Source organism: Balaenoptera borealis (genome assembly GCF_965194805.1).
Source record: "Balaenoptera borealis genome assembly, chromosome: 5".
NCBI classification, from domain to species: Eukaryota; Metazoa; Chordata; class Mammalia; order Artiodactyla; family Balaenopteridae; genus Balaenoptera; species Balaenoptera borealis.
The window spans coordinates 58580171-58607982 of NC_138862.1; the positions used below are offsets into that span (position 1 = coordinate 58580171).

A 27812-nucleotide genomic window follows, 5' to 3' on the forward strand; every position below is an offset into this window, starting at 1 on the left:
GGTAGTAACACCCTCATTTTAGAAATAAGAAAATTATTGTCCAGAGAGGTTAAGTAATTTTCTCAAGATCACACAAGTAGTAAACAGCAGAACTAATATTTAAGCCCCCATGTAGCTGGCTCCAAAACCCACGCACTGTCCCTGTGCCCCTAAGGAGGCCTTGGGAAGTGCAGAGCAGCTGGGGGGAGGGGGGAGAATTCTCTAACTGAAAACCAGTTTTCACAGACTATCCTCTGCAGCAAATGAAAGAATTTTTAAAACTAGGTGGTTTTTGCGTGAGCAATTATAAATCACTATCTAGCTAGATATACACACAGATGTGTGTACATATTATATATCTGTAATATAAATATATAATTTTCATATATGTGTATATATATCCCCATATATATATATATATATATATATATACTGGAACCCAGTAAGTTATTCCTATTTGGAATTGGAATCCAGTAAGTTTTCAATTCAAATTTAGAGCTTAGACCTATTCTGTATGTGCATGTGTGCTTGCGTGTGTCACCCCAGGGCGTCTGTAATATTGGGTCAGCTCTGTCAGGGTGGGAGTAGGGTAGGAGTGATGCAGGAAAGGGCAGGGAAAAGGCAGGGGTTCTGACATTAATAGCAGAACCGGGATGGAGTAAACTATGTCAGATCTGAGTGCATCTGCTGCATTTGCCTAAGTCATGATGGGAGAGAGCAAGTGTGAACTTGCACCTCTCAACAAAGCCTTGATGTATTATTTCACTTCCACAACTGTTAAGAACACCTGTTAATGACCACTGTCACCCAAACATATTGGCATATCTTGGAGAAGAACCTCAGAACAATTCTCCCTGCCAACTGTGTAGAATAATTGGAGACCTTAAGGGTAAAAACATCTGGAAACTGCAAAAGTCAGATTTTTAAATTAAAGCTTTGAACTCTACAAACAATTTTGCTGATGTTAGTGAAAGCATGGTTTTCTTTATGGACAAAGGGACTGATAGGAAAAATTTTTTCAATAATGTATACAGCTTTTCAATGAATTCTTCTCTGTATATTTTAGTGCTATTTCTCTCTTTTTTTTCAACCATGTTTTTCCCTTCTTTTTAACAAAGGTAAACTATTTGGTTTATTGGAAAGAATCTTGAATGTAAGGGTCTGGAAATTTGATATTGTTGATTCTGGCTGTGTGACACTGTAGAAGTATCCGAATTTCTCAGAACATAGTTTCCTCATTTGTAATTAAGATGTTGGATTAAATGAAATGTAGAGTCCTTTCCAAATTAAAAATTCTTTGATTAGTTTGAAGGGTTTTTTTTGGTTTTTGTTTTTTGCCTATTCACCTCTAAACATAGAAGAATGATTGGGTTATTTTTGTCGGAAGGTCATTTCTTTTATACCTCTTCAGAACAAGAAATTATTTTTGGCATGTGCAATCAAGGAATCACAATTGCCAGAGGAAACGAGGTCTTCTCACTTTAGCATCCTAAAATCGACTGTAGAGTAGTTGAAATCGAACAGACTCTGAGTACGTTTTAAGAAACCTCCATGCTCAGGCCTGTGGGAGACCCAAAGGTGGATCAAGCTGTCAAATGAGCTTACATCCTAGTGATAGAGAGGTTTACACACACACACATATATGTGTATACATATCTTCACCATACACGATTTTAAAAAACTAATCGGGGTGAATATTAAAACAGAGGTGTAAATAAAGTGCTACAGATACACACAGAATGGAAAGATTAATTTCAGCTTTTAAGAATAGGAACGACCTTGTTGAAAAAATGGCATTTGACGTGAGATTTGAAAAATGGTCAAAAATTTCAAGGAATGTGGCCTGGGGGTCAGGGTTGGGAAGGGGGCTTTCCACTTGAAATAAGCCAATTAAGCTAAGGGATGGAGATATATTGGGGAAATGGCTGGATGACTCCCTCTGCTGCCCTTCAGTAATGCTTTGTTAATATCTTTATCATTGCACTTCTCCACACATTGTTATTTCTAGGTATCTGTCTTCTACATCGTCTGTGAACAACTTGTACACAGAGAACGTGGCTTACTTCCCTTTACAATCCTAAGTCCTAGTACAGGGTAGCAGCTCTGTCATTGGTAACTGCTGAGTGGATCTTTTAGTGCATGGAACAGGAAAGTAAGGATGCTGGAGAAGTGGCTTGCAGCCACCATCATCTTCAATTGTGATCAGAGCTAAACTGAATAGATAGGTTAGGTTCTCCTTCTGGGAATGCCGCATGAAACACTCGGAATATTTTCCAATCCATTTCTTGTTATCTTTTGCATAATTTTCCCGTAGCTCTAGATAAGACTCATCACTGAGCCCCATTAGAAATGGAAATTCTCAGGCAGAGTAAGATGGTCAGAAGGGTCAGAAGCAGATCTCTGTGTCACTTCTGCCCTAGGAACAGTCCTTTCACCCCGCATCCCTTCTGCCTTCCTTCTTCCCTTGTCAAATGTGAGCGTCTCATGTTTCCTGTCTGCCTGCAGCCTCAGCCTGCTCTCGTTTCTTGTTCCCCTTCCTTCCCCTGACCTGGCCTGTATCCCGGCCTCTCCCTTTCCAGTGCCAGCCCTTGCTCAGACCTCCTCACTGCTCTCCAATTCCCGGAGCGTTCTCTGCTCTCATCTTGCTGATGACATTCCCTTCTCTCCTTTTTCACCTTTCTGGAATCCTATCCTTTTCCTATGCAGTCCTGCCTTTGACCACTTGGCAATTTCTATAGCTCTTCTCCTGTGGTCCCTCACTCACTCCCCACATGTGTGACAGGGAGACAAAATCATTACGGGGGCAGGACGTAGGAAATCATTACTCAAATCCTGCTTCTGGAAGTTGGATCAGGTGCATCTCACAGAGACGGGGACCCAAAAGGGTGCAAGATACATTCTGGAACAAGAAGTTTAGTTGGGCTCCACTTTGGGGATCTCATGAGCCATGAGTTGGCCCTAGAAGAGACTCATTGTCCTACAGAATCTGAGGCTGTGGAAAACCAAGGACCAAGCTAAATCTACCAGGGCTGACCCAATCAAGAAAAAAATCACACGGAACCAAAATGGCCTCTTAAGTGGGAATAGGTTTTTGTTATTGTTTTTCATTTTTTTTTCCTCTGGGTGGTCATGGTGAGGAATAAAAAGAGGCTATGATTTAGTGTTCGCATTAGTAGGTTTCTCTTCTAAGGAGGTTCATCACTTCCTGAGATCCTTTCCCTGCCCCAATCACACAAAAGCCACAAGGAACTCAGGAATCACCCATGTCTGTAAGAAGCAGAATCATGGATTGGTTTAGAGTATTAATGCTAAAGCCACACTGTCTGGTTTTGAATCCCAACTCTGCCCCTCACGACTCTGTGACCTTGGGCAAATTACTTAACCTCTCTTTGCCTCAGTGTTCTCTGTAAAACAGAGAGAATAATGGCACTACCTCATTTGGTTAGTGTGAGAATTAAATTAATTCATGTTGCACGCTAAGAACAGTGTCTGTCACAAAATAATGTGTCTTTTAAAAAAATTAATCATGATAGTCATTTATTGAAAGCCTGTGTCTGGAATGGACAACAAAAACAGAGGTGTAAAATGCAGTCTATACCCTCAGGTAATTTGCAGTCTAGTTAAGGAGCTGACCTTCCAATTAAGCCATGTGGCTCAATGTTCTCTGTCTGATCAGATCAGGATAACTTGAATGGTCATCCCCTCAAGGGGACTTCCAGTTAAGGGAAGGCTACACGGAGGGTTGCCCAGGATGTGAGTACCAAATGAGTCTTAAATGCAATCTGAGGGCAGCTGATCAAGAGAGCCAGAAAATCCTCTTTAGCTACTTTGTCCTCCCATCCCTAGTTCAGCTGTCAAACTTTGTCATCTCCAGCCATCCAAAGCCTTTGGGAAAAATTTAAGTCTCTGTGACAGGACCATATTGCTAACTTTGCTTCTCCTCTTCTCCTGGCCCCATCACTTACCCTCTTAACCTAGTCATTTTGTTCCCAGATGAAGAGAAGGAATATTACAAAATGCTTTCCTTTAAACAAATCTTTTTACGTATATAACTCCTTCCCCAGCCGTGGAATAGCTTCATAGTCCCTCCAGATATATGCATCACCCACACATACACACAAACACACACATACTACCCATCACCCAACACACACACACACACACACACACACAATGCGCACACACTGAGCCATGACCTTAGCCTCACCCTCAAGAGATCCCAAATTCTACTGCCTGCTATTGTTTCGCCTTTATAAAGATCCTGCAAGACATGCCCACTGACGTTTCAGATCCTAGGAGCCTGCCGCTGTCACCTGCATTGCTGCTGTTTCAGACGAGCTTCTGAGGCTGAGGATTTGGTTTCTGACACGTGCTCTGACCTGACCTCTACTCTGTGTGACAGGCTGGCTCCACATCTCTTCCCAGCCTCTAAGAGCTTAATAACTGCAGGCACACTAGAGGGAACGGTGGTGAAATGCTTTAGCTCCTGTAACTTTGCCTTTGGGAAAAGCACAAACCACTTTGTAAATGCTGACTAACCCTAATTGGAGTTTCAAACCAGGCCCGTAGAGGAGGGATTATTTATGGACCTTGTAATAGGTGGGTGTATTTGTGTGTGTGAAAAGAATTTGAACACATGTCAAGAACCAAATTTAGGTGGAGGAGAACTGTGACTAAATCTGAGTATTTACACGCACGTGGGTAAGTAGGAGTCCTTCCACTTCCTCACATCTATAGGAATGTGGGTTATATTGCTGAACGCCCGTGAGGCTCAAACAGTACCCGGGAGGATGGCATTAGATCTCTAGGTGGCTCCCAGATCACATGGGTTTGGCCACAGAGGCCTGCACTGCCCTCAGAGGGGTGTCTAGCTTGTATTATCTATGAAAGATCGGCAGTCTTTTTTGGATTCATTGTCTACTAAGCAGTTGACATTTTCTAAGAGCATAACAGGGTTTTAAAAATTAATTTCCAATTATTCTAGAACTGTTGGCTGGAAGGTATTATGTCTTCTCTGGGGATAGTCTGTCAGTATTTTTTTTCTCTATACGGACCTAATAAAATCTAAATAAAGAAAAAAATAGGAAGCAGTTGTACCTCATAATGCAAATGTCTTGGAGTGTGAAGGCATCTGCATTAATGATGGGACTGAGAAATCCTAGACTCTGGCAGACTGAGAGGAATATTTTATGAACATGTACGCTTTGAAGGCTTATATACTGAAAACAATATTCTTAAAGTACAGTTGAAGCCAGATGAAAAAAGCATGCCGAACAGATAAAGGTGAAGACAGCGTCCCTCTCTCCCTCCCTGGGTTTGAGTTTAAGTGATCGTCCTGGCAGGAGGTGTCCGTATAGATCCTCATAAGAATTATATGTGCGTGTCGTGTCAGATTGGCTAAAAAAAAATTACTGGTGCTTGTTTGCTTCTTTTGGTTCTCATTGCCTGTACTTTAAAAATGTATTCATTTAAAGGGAAAGTATTTATTCAAAGGATATTTATCAAGTGCCCTTTTGTGTAAGGTGCTGTGTTAAATTAGGTGAATATGGAGATAAATAGGATTCTTCTCTCTGCTTCTCATGAAGTTCTGATCTTAGAGGAAAGCCAAAATTCAAACACCATAGAGAAAAATGCATAGGGTACAATAACACTTAGAAAACCAGTACCTATTCCATTACTGGTAGGAGGAGGAAAGCTTGGTAGATTGGGCTTCCAAGAGGAGATGACCCTTGGGTTGAATCATAAAGAGCAATTAGTAAATATCCAGGTGCTACAGGTAGAGAGAAGAGTGACACAATGCAGAGGTACCAAGGACTGAGAGATAGGGTTTCCTTGAGGAAACCCAAGCATCGATTTCATTTAAAGAAAGTAATGGAGATAAAGCCGGGAAAGTAGGCTAATGAGCCTTATGTATCATGCCAAGATTAAACATTGAATGTTATCCCGAAGGCAAAAAGCAGCCACTGAAAGACTTGGTCAGGAATGGATTAAAAGCCTTAAAATAATTGCATGAGGGTGAGGAGAAACAAAATGACCCATCAGTTATTAGGGATGCTGAGGGATAATATAAGAAATTCAGGGGCTTCCCTGGTGGCGCAGTGGTTGAGAATCTGCCTGCCAATGCAGGGGACACGGGTTCGAGCCCTGGTCTGGGAAGATCCCACATGCCGCAGAGCAACTGGGTCCGTGAGCCACAACTACTGAGCCTGCGCGTCTGGAGCCTGTGCTCCGCAACAAGAGAGGCCGCGATAGTGAGAGGCCCGCGCACCGCGATGAAGAGTGGCCCCAGCTCGCCGCAACTAGAGAAAGCCCTCTCACAGAAATGAAGACCCAACACAGCCATAAATAAATAAATAAATAAATATTTTTAAAAAAAGAAAGAAATTCATTATTTCTTTCATTCTGTTGAATATATGTTGATTACCTTCCATATGCCAGGCTCTCTCGTGGGCACCGGTGATTCAGTGATGATCAATACAGACATGTTTCCTGCCTTCAAAAAGCTTACAGTCTAGTTGGAGAAATGGACATTTAATCAAACAGTCATAATACAATACGCTATGTAAGGTGAGAGGTAGAGATTACTGGTGGAAGAAGCCTATAGCAAGGATATCTTAAGAAGACTTGGGAGTCCAGGGAGGCCCCCAGGAGGAAGTGATGAATATACTGCAGTCTGAAGTATACATAGGAACTCGCCCCCAGGATAAGAGCAGCAAGGCCAGGAGTGTCCTAGGAGAGGAAACAATCTGGGTGAAGACCTTGAAGAGAGGAAATGGCCCATTTAACGAACCCAAATGGTTCATTGTAGTTTATTTACTGTAAGCAAGGAGGAGGGGGCAAGGAGTAAAGTGGCAGATACTGAGAGGTCTCATAAGCCATGTTAAAGTGATTTAGCTTTACCTTAACAGGTGAGGGAAGGGTGTTAAACAGATGAATGACAGAGCAGCTTTGTGTTTTGGAAAGATCACTCTGGCTGCAGTCCACAAAAGGTATTTGAGTTGGGAAGTGCTGTAACCAAGGAGACCACTTAGGTTGCCGATGAGGTCATCCAGGTGGGAGATGATACTGACCTGAGGAAGATAGTGACAGTGTAGATGAAGGAAAAGGGACAGACACAGGAGATATATAGGAGGAAGTATCAGCAGGACTTGGCGATTCATTGGAGGGTAAAAGAGAAAGTACAACTGTCTTGGGTAACTGGGAGGTGGGGGATGGCATTCCCAGATATAGGGATACAGGAGAAGGAGCAGTTTTAGGGGTGATGGAAGGAAACAGATATGCTTAGTTTGGAACATGCTGAGTTTGAGGTACCCGTGGGACATTACAGAATTGGGAGAAAGCGTAGTAGCATCCAGTGGAAATGATTTCAGAGCTAAATCTTACAATTTGCCCAACCCCCTACCCTCACTCACAGCTACTATTATATTCAATATAAGATGATTTGAGTTTGAATTTAGTGTCTTCATTTTTTTATATATATATTTTTTGGATTTCAACTAAAATTTTACTTCTTTCAGGAAATCTGTCTTCAACTTCTGGTCCCAGATAAATGACCCTCCCAAGTTCATTTAATGTTCTGCTTAATCGGCATGAATTCTGTCATTTGTTTCACTCTTTCCCCTACCGTATTGGCAGCTTGGGGTTGGAGCGGGGGAGGGGTTAGCTATGTGCAATACACCACAAACCAGCTGTGAAATGGAAGCTTTTAGTTACATTACCACATTATCAAATACGATTTATTTTACACATTGACATTCAGGGTTACACCAAGAGGCTTAGTAAAAGCAGGAGAATTTTGTAATAGAATATTTAGTGTAACTTTTTCTTCTACCCTAAACATTTTCCTGTTTTCCCTAAACCTTCGTATTGTTCTTTCTTTTGTGTTAAAAGGAAAGGTTGTTAAAATATGATTATCCCAGAACTGAGAAGGCTCATCAGGGGATGACCAAGTGCCCTTTGTGAGGTGTTATTTTACCAGAGATGATGCCATCTGTTCAGAGACAGAGCAGGGTGATAATTAGCAAACTAGAGGAAGAATTTCTTATTAATGAATTACCTATACAGTGTCTTATTTGGGTATTAGCGTCTATTGGACATTTAAGGAAGAGAAAGTCTTTCAAAGAAAAATAGATACCCAACTCTATAAAATGCCTCCCATACATGGGATTGAAAACCCTTTGACTCACATAAATCATAGGCTATTGGGGCTGATTTGGAGACTGTCTAGGGCAATGAATTACCTTGATGCCCTGCAGAGTTCTTGGGAGGCTTGACTCCCCCTTGAGCCCCTCAAGGACACCTCTAGGCCAGAAGTGGGACTGTCTGGACAGACCTTTAACCAGAGAAGCTCTACTTGCACTTGTTTTTATATATAAATACTTCATTTATATATAAAATGAAGACATTCCAGGTCTGAAAGCACCCTGAGAACCTCTGATTTACTTCAGTTTTCTCTAGCTCATCTAGCCAGTTGGGCTAGACCAGGACCAGCTCTCCGGATTCCCAGGCTGATGTCTGTCCTCAGACAGTGGGATGCCCCTTGGCTTCTCAGAACATGAAAAATACGTTGATCAACATCCTCTGCTTCCAAATGTTCTGCCTTGCTTCAAAACACAGTTGCTTTGTTGCACTGTGAATAATTATGAATTAAATAGGCAACTGATTAAAAATTATATTGGCCACATGGCCCTCTGAGATTTTGCTGACAGTATAATGGCTATAATTCATACTCTCCCACATGCCCCATGGAAAATAATCAAGTGTGATGGGTCAAGTTTATCCCGTTGGCTTGGCAAGCTTTAAAGATATTATTCTTTGGTTTGGAAAACTGCTAAGCAGTCCCCTGATCTTGAACCTTGGATCCATGTGGGCCATATTTTGTATATCCTAAAGATGCCTCAGCCTTTCCACACTTGTCCATATGGAGTCAAGTTCTCTACAAATGCTGATTTTTCCCAAGGACCTAATTTAGGTGCATGAGATGGGAAGCCCCAAGGAGATATTATTAAAAGATCATTCACATGGGCTTAAGTTGCAGGAAATCTACTCTCTAGGACTTTTCCTTTTAAATTGTTCAATGCAGTATTTTATTCTAGTTGCTCCTTTAGTCATCCTTTCTGGTTTATTTTTGTCCTCTGTGTTTTCCAACACATTCCTCTTCATTGACCCAGATAACTCAAGCTAGAAGGACAAATAGAGATAAATGGAACTGGGGGCGTGCAGTTGCTGGGGGAGAGAAGGTGCAGAGAGTGAACTCTGCCTATTTAAAGACGATGAATGGACCAAAGAGAAGTTTGGGAAAGGATCAGGAGACCTAGGTTCATCTGCCCTAAGCAACTCTCTAAACAGCTGTATGTTCAAGTAAGCATGCTTGCACTTATTCTATATACATGTATTCAGTGCATACTGTATGCCAGAAACTTACTAAATATGGAGATATGGACATGAATTAGACATGATCCCACCCTCAAAATCTCACAGTCAGCTGTCAGGGACAGACATGGAGATAATTACCACCAGTGTCCCAAGCAGCACAGGGCAAAGAGCAGTTAAATCTGCTTGAGTCACGTGAGCTCACAGACAAATGATTATGACCTGAGTCACATATAAGTAATTAAAATGGAAAGGCAAGGGACAATGAGATGGTTCCCAAGGACTCTAAGGGGTTTTTATGGGTTTTTTTAAAACAAATCTTTTGCTATATTCAATAACCATAAGGCCCAATTCTCATACATATTTTTACAAATAAGTGTGTTCTTAGCTCAGGCCATAGAGATATTTTAATATGCACAATTGCAATCTGTTGAGATCAAATTTATTGCAATATTCATAGAGATTAAATACCTGAGTCATAATATAATATGCTTTTCTACAAAAGCTGCCCTAAACATCTTCAGCCTTTAAGGACATGTTTGTTTTTATATCTATTCTTAATATTTTTTTATCTTATATCTATCTTTAATTTTTATTCACATTGGAGGCAGTATGAAGAAGTAATTCCAAATATGGGTTCTGTTTTAGTGGCCCTAGGATCAAATCCTAGGTACTAGTTATGTAACCTCAAATAAAAAGTTTAACCCTCTGTCACACAGTTTTCTCATCTGTAAAATGGAGATAATTATAGTACTTATTTCACAAGTGCAAAGTAAGAGGAAGCACAGTCCACGAGACCACCCTCACTCTGACACCAGTTGCAAGTTTGGGGGTCCTCAAGGTCACTCTTAGGTTTGATAATTTGCTCGAAGGACTGACAGAACTCACTGAAAGCTGCTATACTCAGTTGCTATTTATTACGGCTACAATCAGCCACATGAAGAGTCCAGGGAAATCCCAAATGTGGAGCTTCCAGTTGCCCTGTACCCTGGAGTTGTGGACAGTGCTGCTGTCCTGGTGTTGACGTGTGATGATATGCACAAAGTATTGCTAACCCAGGAAGCTAGCCCGGCCCTTGGTGTCCAGAGTCTTTGTTGAGGGTCCACATGGCTGATCTCAGCATCCAGCCCCCCAGAGGTCAAGCCTGTTCCCACATGACTCAAAACCCTCGCCATAAATCTCATCCTTAGACTTTTTGATGTGGTCCCAAAGCTCTCAGGTAAACAAAGATACTCTTATCAGGTAGGATATTCCAAGGGTTTAAGAGATTACCTCCCAGAGGCCAAGGACAAAGACCAGACCCCTCTTTGGGCAAGGTTAAATTCTTTACTACACAACCGATGTGTTTAAGAATTAAGTAAGATGATGGTTACAATGGGCTTAGAATATTGCCTAGTACAAAACAAGCATAAACTTTGGATATATATCTATTATTATTAACAATCCTTTTTGATCCTACAGCATCATACTAGATACTATAGGAAATCTTAAAAAAATTAACAAGGTGTAGTTTATAATCTTGGAGGAGAGATACTAAGTTTCAAGTAAAACCAACAAAAGCAGAATGAGGTTGAGTACCACAGTAAAGGAACAAGCAAACTGCTAGGGACCAGTAGAAGGGAAAGGTTACTTCCAGGCAGGGGTTAGGGGACAGCTGCTCTGGGAGGGCACCTGAGCGGCACTGAGGGATGGGGGTTCCGATATGGGGGGAGGGCATTCCAGACAGAGGGAACCACATGAATAAAATCAGAGATGGGAAAGCAAGGGCACCTTCGGGGAACAGAGAAGGGCTGCCATGGCCTACTGTAGAAGCAACAGGAGGAAGAAATGGGAAAGCACTGGACAGACAGACTGAGAGAGCTTTTCAATGTGCTGTTGAGCACTTTATGCCTTGTCTCATAGACTCTGGGGAGCCAGTGACCATCAATACAAGACCTAAAGAACACCCTGAAAGAGAATATGCTGTCTGTTTTCATATCTCCAGTCTTTGAAACATGCTCCTTCCTCAACTATATCACTCTCCCTCCCAATACTGCCCACTTCACTTGGCCAATTACAGTTCATCCTGCAAGAAACAGCTCAAGAACTACTTCTGTGCACACCTCCATAATGAAACACGTTATATGCCATCAGGACCTGTTTTCCACTATACACAACTGTATTTTGTCATCTCTGTATACTCAGTGTCTGTATACTTGTAGAGTGGTTCAAAGGAAAAAAGGGAGAGAGCAAAAGAGGAGAGAGACATGAAATCTTGAAATATCTACAAAGAATTTAAAGAGCAGATATTTCTAGTTAATTTAAAGAGAAACTAGGACATACAGAGAGAGTGAGTAATAGTGCCTAGAGTAAGACAAAATCTTATAACTGCATGGCAGAGTCTTCTCAAGGTATCCCAAGGCTTTAGTAGTAGTAGTAATAATAATGATAACGATAATAGGCAGAAGAGCTTACTTATACAACACTTATAAAGCACTTGCTAGGCGCCGGATATGCTCTACTTGATTTATGTGAACCCAGTTAATCTCTACAACTCAGTGATGTAAGTACTATCATTATCTCCATTTTACAAATGAAGAAATTGAGGGACACAGTAGTTAAGCAAATTGCAACAGAAATCCTGATGACAATCCTAGGATTGTAAAAAACTTGGTCTTGCCAAATTCATTTAATTGCATCCGAATAAAAGACATGCGTAGAGCTGGAGATTGACCTAGTGTTGGGCTGTAACTTCAGTTCCTTGTGTTGGTTGGAATAAAGAGCAGTGTTCTTTTCATCCAAGGCATATGTTTCCATGCCAGGCCCCTAATGCCTGAGCGCCCATGGGGATGGTTGTGTTTGAAGGTCTGCCTGCTAACCTGTTCCGGCTGAACAAGTCACTTTTTTTTTTCAAGACCAGACATCTAGGAGGCTTTTCATTACTGAGAACAAAAGCAGCCCAGTGGTTTAAGTGGATTGTGTAGTAATCGCCCAGCGAGGCTCCAGCAGGGAAGACGTCTTTCTGCCTCTCAGCGGTGGCGGAAAGATCGGCAGAGGCTTTTAGCAGGCGTGTGCTTGTCGGAACACTCCACTTCCAGGGTGGGTGTGTTTTCCTCCTCCTTCCCCTGCTGTGCGTAATGTACAAATTTCCTTTAAACCCATCATTTGGTGTAATTTACGCTGCTACTTGTTAGATTTTCCCTCTTCCTTTTCCCTTTCCCCTGTCAGAGCTCCTGGCCTAGTCCTCCATTACCAGGAAAGAGAAAAACCCTTCTTGTTTTGAGGGGATCTAGCTGAGGAGCTTCCCTGGATCTCGGCCATTCAGCAGTTTGTCAAATGAATCTTAAAGTAACCCTTCTCTGTGAAAACTTTCAACCCAAGCTAGGTGATTAGGCAGGTGTTTTTTTCCCCAAAGTCCCCACAATAAATTCCATAGAAATGTCCCACAAAGCAATGAAATGCCAGCCATTCTGGAGTGAGGGGAACTGTCACCTAAATGCTAGACAAGAAATGAGCTACTGGCCAATGTGTTCAGTCAGCACAGTGCGGATTCATCACTGGCCAACCTGAGTCAGTGTGAAGGGAGAGAATTTCTCCAGCAATTTGACAAAATTCTCAGATGAGCCAAAAGTAAATAAATACCACTGTCAGGCTTGGGAATGATTTGCTTTTTGCAAATATGGTGAGTTAAATCTATAAGCACATATTCATCTTAAGTGTAGCAAGTATGAAAGGAACGTATCTCACTTCTTTGCAATGATTAATAATCCTTGTTAAAATAGGGCCATATAACCTAGAGGGGTGGGATAGGGAGGGTGGGAGGGAGGGAGACGCAAGAGGGAAGAGATATGGGAACATATGTATGTGTATAACTGATTCACTTTGTTATAAAGCAGAAACTAACACACCATTGTAAAGCAATTATACTCCAATAAAGATGTTAAAATAAATAAATAAATAAATAATAGGGCCATATATTCCTTTAATTAGCTGTTCATGAGGTAGAATCCTTCGATTCTCTAGATAGAAGAGACCCTAAAGCTCACTTCACCCCCCTTCCTAAATTTGCAAAGGGAGAAGTTGAGCTGCAGTCTGAACCTAAAAGCTGAAGTTCATACAAGTAATCAGAGCAGAAGCAGCACTGAGATTCAAGGCTCAGAGCTGTGTTAACCACAAAAAAAAAAAAAAAAAAATTGTGTACTCAACTGAAAGAAGGTTAGAGTGCCCTCTTGTGTCCCTACATGGAAATTCTTCATGTCTTTACAAAATTTAAAATCACTTTAATCTCTCCATCAATTTTACTGCATTGGGGTGAAGGTCAGACATGTAGCTCTGAAAACGAATCCTGTGATCATTATGTTATCGGAAGGAAATGCACAACGCATTTGACCTACTTCATCAGTAAAGACAATAACATCATCCCTAGAGCAGTCTTGTGTGGATTCGGGTCTGGCTGACCTAGGTTTCTGTCCCCGGGCAGCCACTGGCAATCTTGGTAACCCTGAACCACTTGCAAAACCAGTCTGAGGGGCTTCCCTGGTGGCGCAGTGGTTGAGAGTCTGCCTGCCAATGCAGGGGACACGGGTTCGAGCCCTGGTCTGGGAAGATCCCACATGCCGCAGAGCAACTAGGCCCGTGAGCCACAACTACTGAGCCTGCGCGTCTGGAGCCTGTGCTCCGCAACAAGAGAGGCCGCGATAGTGAGAGGCCCGCGCACCGCGATGAAGAGTGGCCCCCGCTTGTCACAACTAGAGAAAGCCCTCGCACAGAAACGAAGACCCAACACAGCCAAAAATAATAAATAAATAAATAAAAATTTTAAAATAAATAAATAAATACAGGCTGTTGTTAACTGACAAGAGGCTTGTGCTTAAAAAAAAACCAGTCTGAACTTCTGTCCCCTCATCTGTAAAATGCAGATAATCACTGCCCTGCAGGACTGGCAGAGATCAAATGCAATCATGTAAGTCACCCCAGCCTGACATTTGGTAAACAGTAAACAATAAATCGAAATTAGTAGTTATTTTCAGACGTGAGCCGCCACGAGGGATCGCCAGCAAGTTCACAATGAAGGAACTGAAGTGAGAACGCTGGAGAGTGAACAGAATGTCCTTGGGATGCTTTTAGCTCTTGGATGAAGAGGTTTCCATGAGCTCTGGGGGCAGAGGAAGTACATTTTTAAAGAAATAACATGCTAAATATGTGATTCTTCCAAAATAACTTCTTCCTTTAGATGGGGAAGTTTAAACAGAGCTAGGCCTAATGGCTTTCCCACAGATGCAATCTCTTTCAGAGGTAACACCTGGCCTTTGGCACTAAGGGCCCAGCAGTCAAAAAAAAAAAAAAAATCTGTGCTCTGAAAGAAAAAGTTAGAAAACCAGATCTTATTTAGGGCATTGGTCCAGTTCTTTTAGAAGTCTTTATTTATTGAGAGGGTAACCATATTAAAACAAGTAAAGAACAGAGGTGAAAAACAATAGATGGATGAATTCATCCTTTGATTTTCATTTTCCTTAAAATTCCTTATTTTATGAAACAAGCTACCTCAGCTTAAGTGTTCCGGCAAAATGGCACTAAATCGAGTCCTTTTTCCCCAGTGAACTTTCAAAGGTTCCCTCCTCCCTCCAGTAATTCTCACAGCCGTCCTTTTCACACATGTGGGAGGGAGATATCATTATGTACAATACAAGGAGACTTGACCTTTAAATGTCAGTGGAAGTGTGGAGTCTGGTGATTGTCTGTATCTTTCTTCCACTAGCTCATTGGAGAGTTGAGGAAGACAGTCCAATAGTGTGTAAGCGGGAAGGGGTTAGGGGCGAAAGGAACCCCTCACCTGTGCCTCTCTCTTTGTTTTCACCCAACCAGGGAAAAGGAAAGGAAAGCTTGGATTGGACTCTGTCATCCACATACTTATCCTAGATACCACAATCGCTGGGAGGTTTATGTGGATTATCGCACCGCAAGAGCAGATCAAAAAAGGCTGCTCAGTTTGCTCGCCTCGCTCATCCTTTTGGGGAATCTGTTACTTCACATAAGACAAATACAGCACGTGAGGCCGGGGACTTTATTATTGATGGAAAGTTCATCCTCGGGCCCTCGCGTGGCTGCGGAGGAGCAGAGCTGGAGCCTCTTGGCGCCGGCATTGTGCCCCTTGCTCGGCGGCGCGTGCGCACGCGGCAGTGCCATAGCCGTAGACCGCTGCGGTCCGCGCTGTGCTCCCTTTGTGGACGTCAATCATCAGTCAAAGAGTGAAAGGATATCCCCTGACTCATACTTGGAAGTCTCCTATTTGTGTGGATTAACTGAACAATACATTTTGTAGCTGCTGTAGTTACCTCGATGGCATTTGTGAAACAGTTTCTGATGTTCAACTCATTTTCTACTTTACGCTTTTGTCTTTTTACGCATGGTTTTTCTCCTTAGAACGCCCCTAAACATCTCTGTGTCTTGTTTATCGATGCTTATATACTAGCCCTTGTGTTCCACTTTTGGTTTTTTTTAACATCCTTATTGGAGTATAATTGCTTTACAATGGTGTGTTAGTCTCTGCTTTATAACAAAGTGAATCAGCTCTACGTATACATATGTCCCCATATCCCCTCCCTCTTGCGTCTCCCTCCCTCCCACCCTCCCTATCCCATCCCTCTAGGTGGTCACAAAGCACTGAGCTGATCTCCCTGTGCTATGCGGCTGCTTCCCACTAGCTATCTGTTTTACATATTTGGTAGTGTATATATGTCCATGCCACTCTCTCACTTCATCCCAGCTTACCCTTCCTGTGTTCCAGTTTTAACGCCAGCATACCGTGAAAAAGATTTTTCATGAAGGAAGTCCATCTCAACCAGAGGGAAGCCTCCTTTTGTACATTTCCACCTTCCCCTCATCTTTATGTGACACAACCCCACTCCCCATCGAGGTCTGCCCCTCTGTGCCAGGCACTGGGCAAGTCAAGGCAAGGAGGGCCGGTCTGGCAGAGGAGAACCCCCTGGTGTGAGGGGGCCTGAAAACTGGGATGGACAGGATGTGTGTTTGCTCTAGACAGGTTAATATCATGGCACCCCTTACACTGTCACTTAAAAAATATGTATTCGTGACTTATAGAGAAACGTTGAGGTGAAATTTTACATCTTTGAAAACTCCGCATTAGGTTATCTCCTCTCCCAGTTCTCTCTCCTCAGCCCTGCTGCCCTAGGATTCCCTCCTTCTCTCCCCTTCCCCTCCTGGCCTCTCAAGCTCCCTCCCCTTTCTCGGCAGATCAATTTAGGTCCTTCCAAGCTTCTGTCTGCAGACTTGCACACCCACACCCACTGCTTAATACTGCTGCAAGTATGTCAAAAGCCATTAATGCCAGAGATGAATATTTCATTTGTGCCCAGCAAACAAAAGATACCACACTTACCAGGATTCTCTCTGCATGAACTGAAAATGACTTTTTTATCCTTATCACATGTTCATATTTAAGATAAAGAGTTTACTATGTGCCTTAAAGAGAGATCTCTCTCTCTCTCTCTTTTTTTTTTTAAAACATCCTGCCCATTTTGTAAGGAGTCACTGGTGAAAACCTACATCAACTGGCACCAAATTTGTAGATTATCCCAGTGATACTTTTACATCCCTTGTTGACGGCTCCCTTCAGCCACCACTCTGATACTGTGCCCCTCAACATAGCTCTCCCTGGAAGCCCGAATTGCTGCCAGAGCTGCTGTCACAAGGCAGGAAGATGCCAGGGAGGGAGAGGGGCTGGTGCCAGCCTCCTCGGGAAGTGAGAGCCAAGCAGCAGGGCATTTGGAGTCCAGCTGGACCCATGCTCTCTGAAGGGCCAGAGAGGGGTCCCTGTATATTCCCTGTCACCATTTGAGTCTGAGAGTGGACCCTGGCGCCGAGGGAGTGAGCAGTTCCTAAGTGGCTCTTCTTCGGAAACTCGACCTTGCTGATAAGCTCCATGTGGAACTTGAGATATATGTTCTTAGTCATTGGTAAAATTAAGTAGTGGTCTCTCCAAACCTTAGAAGAATATCCAGACTTCTTGATCAAATGATCTTGAATGGGAATGTTTCGATTGCCTTCGTTTTTTTAAAATTTCTTAAAAATCACAGGTTCATTAAAATGCAAACACTATTAGTGAGACAGTGGGTTTGAGGGCCCAACCCTCATTTTTAAGCTCATTTTCTAAGAAATACTTCTGAAAGATTTCTTAGAAATTATATGAAGATAGAGTCTTCTGGGCTCTGTGTAAATCAAGGCATAAAATCCTCTTATTTTTTCGGAAAAATTCAACCCTTTAAAATGGATTAATACATCACCAGGCTATCTCCCAGAACTCTCCAAGGTGGGTGGACATTATCAGGAAGAGCTTTTGTTCAGCTAGGCCTCTCAATTTCTGATCCCAACTCCACTTGAGGGCTGTTCTCTCTTCTTTTCCTCCTTTGGAGATGGGAGAACATCACTGTCTTTCTTTGGCTTGAACACTTATCTTTTCTCTCTCTTTATAAAGCCTGATACTGCTCTCTCTTCTGCTGTTGGCACTGACCATCATTTGATCTAGTTGACCCTTTATTCCAGTCCAGACACCTTCTGGTTATCTAAATGACCTAGCTTCATTAAGATAGAGTGTAAGCAAGATTTTTGGTCTTTTGTGTTTGGGCATCTTTAATATCCTCTTGTTGTAGTTTTTGCAGCTAAGATCTTATTCATCTTCCCAGAATAATTTTTTGGTATGTATATTTTACATGAATTTAGAAAAATAAATTGGACATTCGGTACCATTTTATACAGCATCAGCTCCACTGGGTAACTGGCAAAACGGCTGTACCTGTTTTCTTGCAAGCTGCCTGCATTATTCTGGCCTCACCTGGTATGGTATAGGCTAATAATCAGAGAAAGAATATGAAATTACAAATCATATGACCTAAAGTTCAAACTGAGATAAAATAAACAAGCCCTAACTGAACACTCTTGACTATTCCTAACAGAAAATGCATGCACATTCAGTATATGTTTTAAGACCTAGCCTGCAATGGGCCAGACCATCTTAATTTTGACAGAAGTAGTATGATGAAGTCCGGATAAAAATCTGGAGTTTAGATGGCTCTTTTAAAAATAAGCTCAAAATAATAATTGTCTTTAAAAGAAATTTTGCAGAATGATGATTATGTCTATTAGAAGCTCTTTATTTTTATTAGTAAAAATACTTCTGTGAAATAGTGAATTTTTTTCAATTCTTTTAAATATACTTTTCCAAGTAAATGAAGCATTTTTTTTTTCCTCCTGAATATAAGTTTTATCTGGATTTCATTTCAGACGGACCACTCTAGTGTCAACATATACGCATCGACGTGCGCATAAATGCTTTGGCAACTGAGAGACATTAGTTCCAAACACCTCTATAGGTATCCCTGCTATGAAGTTTTGCTATTTAAACATTTGCTATAACAACTTGTAATAAGATTTGTTTTACCTGGAATTCACTACCTGAATGAAAAAAATCTCACTATAGCATATTCACACGTGTGGGCTAGCAAAATCATTCAAGTTGCAGGTACATACAAGCCAGGAGATGGAGAAATGTGTCACATCCATGGCCCAGCTGCTCTCTCAGTAGGCTCAATTGTACATTAGTGCTCTCAACTTGCCACATTACTGAGTAGAAATGTCTTCTAAGAAAGCGAAAAGCCTTTGAATAAAATCGGTGAACCCAAGAGGCCTGAAAAGCCCATACTTGCAAAGAAAAAACAAAGTGATAAAGCATGTTGAGGGAGATGATCTGACATAAAGAGGTCATGCTCACGTCCTTAAGAACTGTGCACTAGTATTTTAAATGTGCAAGAAATACAGAAAAAAACTTCTGAAAGTATGACTTCAGAATACTGAAGAAAGCTTCAGGAAGACTGGTGTTTGGTGTTTTAATGCTTTCTATTGTAGAAAGATTCTTTGTGAATGGTTATATAAGTGTTTGAGTGTTTTACTGGTATTTATTAAAACGGGTAGGGTTTTTCGAAGAGTTGGGGAAGTATTACTGTTTCTTTCCATTTCAAATAGTGGATGATAGGTTTTCCTTCTCCAAAAATCAGCTATCCAACATGCTTTTAGCAATAGATTGGATTTGGTTTTTTTGTGTTCATTTTTCTATAGAAATCACTTGAGGATGTCTGATTCTATGATGTTAAAAGTAAAAAGTTCAAGAATATCCTTGGAACTTTCTCTCCCATATTTTCAAATTGCGTAGTCACTGAATTTATTTATTCCTGTTATTGACACAGGAGCAGACTAGAGATATTGTTTATAATTATACTTTTAGTGCCGATTTATACTTAGCCTATATAATACTGTGATTTTAATTTATTCATTTTGATGTTAATTCTGGATGAAACCTAAAATAAATCCCTTAAACTGCAAACTTCCTTTTTCTCAGTTAACTGCCACAGCAGATCCCTGAATATGAATATTTAATGAGGTTTCACAACATTATTTAAAAACTAGAATTATTTGTTTCTCAGGTTGTGTCATTCAAGTAGGAGATAACACAAATTCCTTAATAATGAAAGAATACTAATAATATGTTTGAGCTCATTCTGTTGGCCAAGGACTCTTCTGAATGCTTACCTGAGTTAATCACTTAACGTTCACCACAAACCATTGATGTTGGTACTATTGTTGTCCCCTGTTGACAGGTGAGAAACTGAGGCACAGCATTTCAGTCACTTAGCTAGTAAGCAGTGCAGCCAAGAGTATGTATCTAGGCAGGCTGGCACCAGACTCCATGCTCTTAACCATTGTGAGAACTCTCCATGTAGCTTATCCGGAGCTACAGTGTTTCATCAAGCTAGGGCTCAGGACTTACGCCATTGGTAAATCTCTTCTTGCTAAACTGGCATCTTGTTCACTACAACTCTGGGTCCTTCAGGGCTATGTAGGTGGAGAAATGACTTGCTGGGCCTGGAGAGGCCTGGTAGGAGTATTTAAGAAATAACTGGCTCTCGACCCATTAGTGTTCTAGGGGCAGGGGATGAGAACAGAACCCTCCAATATCGACTCACCTTATGGATGGTGTCCGGTGGGAAACAGTCACTGGTGGCATTGACAGACATGCCAGTTAAGGATAAAAGAGGTGCAGGGTCAGAGATCCAACCCAGACATGTCAGCTGTCCATTTGGCTACAAGGGAGCTCAGTCTGGAGTGATAGTTCTCAGCCTTTTTCCTTTATGGCCAAACTAAGGAGCCTTTTTAGCTATTTCTACCCTGCTCCTGCTCACCATCCCCACCCCCTAGCGATGAAATTTTAATACTGCTGATACACTGTACGGTATATCTGTTTAGGTACTCTCTTTTTTTTTTTTTTTTTTAAACAAATCCATGTTATGCAGCAGGGTTTTTTTTGTTTTTTGGGTTTTTAAAAAAAATTATTTATTTATTTATTTATTTATGGCTGTGTTGGGTCTTCGTTTCTGTGCGAGGGCTTTCTCTAGTTGCGGCGAGCAGGGGCCACTCTTCATCGCGGTGCGCGGGCCTCTCACTATCGCGGCCTCTCTTGTTGCGGAGCACAGGCTCCAGACGCGCAGGCTCAGTAGTTGTGGCTCACGGGCCTAGTTGCTCCGCGGCATATGGGATCTTCCCAGACCAGGGCTCGAACCCGTGTGCCCTGCATTGGCAGGCAGACTCTCAACCACTGCACCACCAGGGAAGCCCAGGTACTCTCTTTATACTTTGAACATAAAAAGAGTAAGATTTTTTCATTCCCCCAAGAACCAATTTTTCTGTTCCCTTGGGGCGGAGTCACCCAGTTGAGAATATGTGGCCTAGAGGCACCAATACATTGAATGGTGTGAGTAAACACAGGGTGGGAGGGTGGCCTTCAGTGAACAGACTTGGAGGGGTTAATGGGCTTCAAGGTTAAAGGGCCCACCAAGGGCAGGGTGGTACATGAGGGAAGTGAGAAGAAGAGATTTTCTTAAATATATGAGGTCAGGCGTTCTTTTTTTTTAAAAAGAAAATTTTATTTAATATTAGAGCAGAGTTGATTTACAATGTTGTGTTAGTTTCAGGTGTACAACAAAGTGATTCAGTTATACATATACATGTTTCTATTCTTTATCAAATCCTTTTCTCATTTAGGTTATCACAGGATATTGAGCAACTTCGTTTCTTTATGTTCTCTCTCATCCCTGAAACAGAGATACAAATTGACCTTTAAATGAAAGTTTTGAAACTCCTGGATGGAATTAATTGCCCCTACTTTCTGGCATGTATTTCTGTGAAACCACTGGTTGCAGGATGGGGTTTGGGTCTCCTCTGCTAGGCAGCGAGTCCCGAGGAGGATTCCAGCCTCCTCCTGTCTGTAGCGTCGGGCCTAGCACTGAGCCTGTCACACCGTGCTGTCAGTGGACATTTCCAGGGATACAGGGTTTTCCTTGGGAGCCTGTTTCCCTCAAGTCCTGGTTTGACAAGTGGAGGTCAGGCGTTCTTTGACCTGGTTCACCATCCCCACCTCCCCGGATGCCACCCAGAGGTGTGATAAAGAAGATTTTCTCTCTTTCTCATATTCTTCACTTAACTCTTGTCTCATTCTTCCCTCCGTGGCTCTAAGTATAGTCACCTCATAATCTGAAATGCCATTGTGTTGTGATGACGTGTATCATTTCAGGGTGTGTGATTTGAATTCTCTTAGTTTTATTTAGAGACCAGCTTCCCAAGAAGCTTGCTTTACACTCTTTTTAATTGAGTTCAGAAAAATGGCTACTATTCCAAATTGCAAGAAATGGGTAATGAAAGTGCTTTAACTAAAAATTGTTGCGTGCTCACTTGAGGTCTCCTAACTCCCAAATAGCAAACCTTAGAAAGAGTCAAGCAGCAATTGGTGTTCCAGATAAGGAGCAAACTGGCTGTCCCCAGTCCTCACAAAGCAGCTCATTTTCTCCTACTTGGTCCCTTAGATTATCTTGTAACCTAATGCTGTCTAAGAGGAAATAACCCTAACACTGGATAGACATCCTGCTAACCTTTTCTCATTCAAATATCTCTTTCCTTGAGATTTTGCTGCCTCAGTGACTTTATTCTGAGCTCTGTGACCCAGTGCACGTCTGAAATGCTCTAATTAAACTTAAATATCCTCATCTAATTACTTACTAGAAGGCATGATAAAGAAGCAAGGCGCCCCAATATTTTTCTTCTCTACAAAGAAGTGGTGATTATTCAGCTGGTCAAAGAGCAGGAGGCATTCCTAGAACACAAAGGATGGTACAGAGAGCTTCTACCCAGATATGGGAAAGGCAATCCACCAGATTATTATTTGGAGATTTGAAAGTACTAGAAGACCAACCAGAGAAATTGATCTCCGGAAGTCAGAGAGCTTGTTGGCAAAGGATAATCTTACATTTATGGCAGTGAATGTCAAGCCTGGGTGCCTGATAGAATCACCAGGCGAGCTTTTCAAGTTTTTTATTCTCAACTCCCACTCCAGAGAGATTCTGACTCTGTGGGTCTTGGGTGGGATCTTGGGCACTGGTGTTTTTTAAAAGCTCCCCCAGGGGATTCTGATGTGCATTCAAGGTTGAGAATTACTGCTTTAGATTACAAAATGTTTTCACATACATTATCCAGGGTTTTGTATACATAAAAAGAGGAAATAGAGACATTTTAATGCCTTTTGATTGTATAAAGAAACAGGAAGAGACAAGAGTGGTAATTGTGAAAATGAAAGGATTGCAGAAAAATCAGTTTTCAAAAATTGGAGGAAAAAAACCTCACCTTTGTAGGGCTAAAATTAGGGATGATAGCAGTCCATGGAGTGTAGAACATTAAGGAGAGGCCTGTATGTCCATAGTTCCTGCTCTGTATGGAATATTCTTGAGATGACCACAAAAATTCCCTACCCAGAAAAGTCTGAAAATAGTCATCCAATATTTGATGACTATTATTTTCTAAAACCTTATTTAGTCCACGCTATAAAAGAGGAATATTAGAGAAGTAAAACATTTGTTATTAGGCAAAAAGTTTGTTAGAAAATATCACGTTAATATTTCCATGTGCATTCTGGGGTTGTGCACACGATCTGCATGTAGAGAGACAGAGTGCCTCAACAGTGATCCTTACAGCTTTTGAATGGTTATAATGAATAATTCTGCAGGTAAAAGTGGCAAGTAACAACCTTGGTTGTAGCTAAAGGATGAAGTAGAGCCAACTCTGGGCTCTCAGATTAGGGGGGATAGAAGTCAAGTCACAATGAGGAAGAAGAAAATAAGTTGTGATTAGAAGGTAGGATATTGCGTTTTGTGATTTTAGAAGTGGGCGATGACAAAGCTTAGGCTGTAACCAAGAGAGTGAGTGACAGCTGCTGTCAACAAAGTAGAGGCTAAGCTATCATCTCCATGTCAACAAATAAGATGGAGATGGAGAGGAACAGTGCTTCAGGTGCAGAAAAGAAAATCTTCCAGACCCTAAGTATTTAAGATAAGGAATTTCAGTTAATCACCCCTTCCTCCCTCTAGTTTCCAACTAACAGAGAATGACTTATAATAACAATTACAATAGTTCAGCACTTAGTTTGTATCAGCATTGTTCCAGGCACTTTGCATGCATTCCAATGTTCACAACAATTTTTGTGACAATCGATACTATCATGCCCATTTTACAGATTAAAAAACAGAGGCATAGGGTAGGCAGCTTGCCCAATATGGGTTATAAATGCTGGTAGACAGAGTTGGGGTAAGAGAATATTTTATGGAAGCTGTCAGCAAAAGTAAGTGCGTAGAGTCCAGGAAGGGGCCTGGTGAGAGATGAGACTGAAATAATACATCGGAGCCGTACTGAGGAGAGTCCTAAACTCCAGTGTCCAGAGTTTGAACCTGATCTGTATCTTGAGATGATTGACTTTCGAATATGAACAAATTGGAGAGAGGCTGGACTGAAAGGACAAGTTAGGGTTCTTTTGGTCCTGATTAAAGGACTGCTAATGAGGAGAGTGGCAGGTGAAGGTTAAAGGAAGAGACATGTTTGATGTCTGTTGTAAAAGTCAAATGCAAAGATTTGGTACCTGGTTGGATGAAGGGGGTGAGGGAGAGGGAAGAATTTAATTAGACTCCGAGGTTTCAAGTCTGAGTAACTGAGCAGAACTTCAAGAGAGGCACTTTGTAGGGGTGAGAGGGACAGCATGAGTACTTTGAAAATCTGTAATTTGTTGCGTCAGCAGGCAGGCGTGGATGGAAGCCCACAGGAGAAGTCGGAAACATAAATTTGGAACTTAGAAGAGTCTGGGCTAGAAATGAAACTTTTGGTGTCATCTGCATAATGGTGCTGTGGGAAAAACTTGGGAAGTGGATGAAATCTCTGAGGGTGGGAGAAGGAAGGAATAAAGACCCTTGGAAAACGTTTAAACTGGGGGACAAGAAGGAGGGAGAGGAGCCAGCAAAGGAGGCCAAAGGAGAGAGATAACAGGATAGGAACACCCAAAAGTGTGCATCGTGGATCACAAGGGAATGGAAGTTTCCAGAAAAGAGCTGACCTAGCAGACCCTCAGAGAAGCTAAGAAGAATAAAGCCACTTGGAGCTGTTGATTCCAAGTTTATAAAGATCAAAAGTAGCAATAGAAGGATAGGAGGTGGCCTCCGACTGGAAGGAGGGAGTAGATCAGGGGAGACAAAGGCCACACGACTGGCCTCTTTTTCAAGAATTCAACAGCTGGGAAGAAAGAGAAGATAGTCACTTGAAGGGGTAAGGCGTGTAATGGAAAGTGCTTTGTTTTGTTCTTAAGATAAAGAGGACCACTTAAATCTATTTTAGACAGTGATTAAAGAGCCATAGAGAGGATGAGTGAAGATGCACAGGTGCTGCCAGGTAGTAGCAGCAAAAACACTTCCCGTGGCAGAAATCACAGCAGGGTGAGGCTCTAAACTATTTTCTAACCTTATCATAAAACAAGCCAGAACTCATGGAGCAGAGATCCCTACCAACGCCACACAGCAGTTCTTTTCGAGAACAAGGCAAGGACCAAAGGAACAGGGGGTTTTCCACCCCTTCTGGGGGAAATGTGTGAATTTAACCCATACATCCCAGGGCAGAGGGGGAGAAATAGCCCTAAAGACAATCTTTAAAGAGTGAAATAACTTCTTTCAGGTGTAGGGAGAAGAGGAAACTTTGATAATAATTCTGGAGTGCAAAATATTAGGATTTTCTTTTTATAAGTATTATTTGCACATTGTATAACTTGTAAATATTCTGGTGAGGGTTGGGGCATTTTTATCCAGCTTTTTGAAAAAGAAATAGTTCATGCACTTAAGTACCTGAATGTTATTCTCTCACTCCATGTGAGTGAGGCCAAACACTTCCTGGAAAAAAGAAAGTAGAAAGGCAAAAATATTGATAGTGGTTAACGAGTGAGTGCTGGCTTTGACTGCTGGAGGCCTCGGTAGGACACCTGCTGTAAACCAACCAGCAAACAGCCTGTTCCCTTGTCCTGTCCCTTCCTATCAAGGGGACGGGAGTGGGCAGTGCTGGGCACCCAGAATGGGAAAGGGAGCAAAGAGAGAAAGAGAGACTCCCGGTTCCCAGGGAACGTGCACACCCTCCCTCTTCCGTGGGATGGGCTGCGTACCCTGTGTGTCGCTGTGTATTCAGAAATGGTCCCTGGGGCCCCATCGCCGTCACAGTGCCGCAGAATCCTCAGACACAGAGAAAAGCCTCAGAGGTTGTTAGCACATCTCCCTCTGGACATGAAACTGGACTCAGCACCAACAAGAGAATACCAGAGAGGATTTGCTCTCCTCCATGCTTGGATAATGCCTATTCCCTGATACCCAAGGAAGAATTAAGTACAATGCGAAACTCACACTATATTACACACTCAATCCCGGACAGCTGGGCTGCTGATAAAATCTAAAAAGAAGAGAGAACTGGCTGTTCTCCATCTATGCATAATGTATTCGTAATAAATCTCTTGATGAGGAGGTATGAAGATCTCCTATTTCTGTGCAGCCCAAGGAAACAGAACATTCGGCAAGTATCCAGTGAGTCTCATTAGCAGAGACAACCAGTATGGAAGCTCCAGGGGGACTTGCCCCACATATCTATTAGTAACGGCAATTTTTTTTTTTTTACCTTAAATATGCTAGTAATTCTCTTGCTTGCAAAATTCATTTTGCCTAAGGATTGATAACTATGCTTTTTCTTAATAGTTACTGAATACCCTCCATGTTCTAGAGACTGCATGAAAATAAAGCATCGCTTGCCACCTTTTTTTTTTTTTTTGCTTTATTTCTGAGAAGATAGAACAGTAAAGCCATTCCCAGAATGATTTATTTTCAAGAAAATGGAAGTAATAAAACATGAAACAGTAGAGTTGTATAAAATCCTATATTATGTATGAAATGCCTACTCTACAATTTAGTAAAAAGGATAACTGGTGACAGTCAAGAGTATTCTATATGAATATAAGAATTTTGATTCTGGTGTGGGGGTAGTGGTTAAGAACAAGGTTGGTAGTGTCAGAACATGACACTTTCCTCCTAAATTTTGCTTGCAAAGTGCAGCCGCCTGCGTGGAGCCCCCCAGGGTCAGGGCCAGTCACCAAGCCAACCAAATAATAATGGTTGACACCAGATAGAAACCAATGACAAAACAAAAGATATTTGTTAAAGATAATTTTTACTTAAGTTACTACTGAAATATTTTCTCACTATAGTTAGAAATGTGTCTCTCGTGGTCGCTTAGACTTTATAACAATAAGATCATCTCAGTGTCTAGGAGGATCCCTACCCTCTTTAAGGAAGAGAAACACAACATGCATTTGATCATTTATAGCAGATTTGGCTTATTCAAAAAGAGGGACGTATAACTAACCTATGTTGAGCTCTTCAGGATGTTTATCTGATCTGTCAAGAAATCATTCCTACTGCCTCATTTTTACAATAGGAAAATAGTATATACAAAAGTGTAAGAAGAAGGCAGTTTAAAAAAAAAAAAATTCTGCCTTTCCTAGAATTTAAATGCCTGTCCCAGCATTAGTGAGACAGACACAGAGTTTTCCTATCTTTTCTTTCAATGCCGGCAATGCTGCTTATTCAAAGCAGCTGTGCCACCATTAAGCATTCTTCTATGAGGGACACTTAAGCAACCTCTAGTTTGTCTCTATTAGGAATATTCTTCAGCAAACATCTTTGTTTTCCCAAACATTAGTTTAGTTCTTCAGAATAGCTTTCCTATTGAAAATGAATTTTCTGAAATGAAATTACTAGATCAAATTTTAAATTTTAGAATATTTTAAAGCTCCTCTTTCCAAACATATTTCTAAATAGCTTTACAAAAGGGTATTTATTAATTAATCAATACCTTATACCAGCAATGTATGAAATTATAGTTTTACCCCAGGCTTAACAAGCTGCTAATAAGACTATGTTACTCTTTTTTTTTTTTTGATAAATTTATTTATTTTTGGCTGCGTTGGGTCTTTGTTGCTGCACACAGGCTTTCTCTAGTTGCGGCGATGGGGGGCT

General features: G+C 41.6%; 1 protein-coding gene across 4 annotated transcripts in view; it reads left to right on the forward strand.

The window, feature by feature from the left end:
* PLCXD2 (phosphatidylinositol specific phospholipase C X domain containing 2) overlaps positions 1 to 27812 on the forward strand; it is a 50421-nt gene that overhangs the window by 2893 nt on the left and 19716 nt on the right. The window lies entirely within an intron of this gene.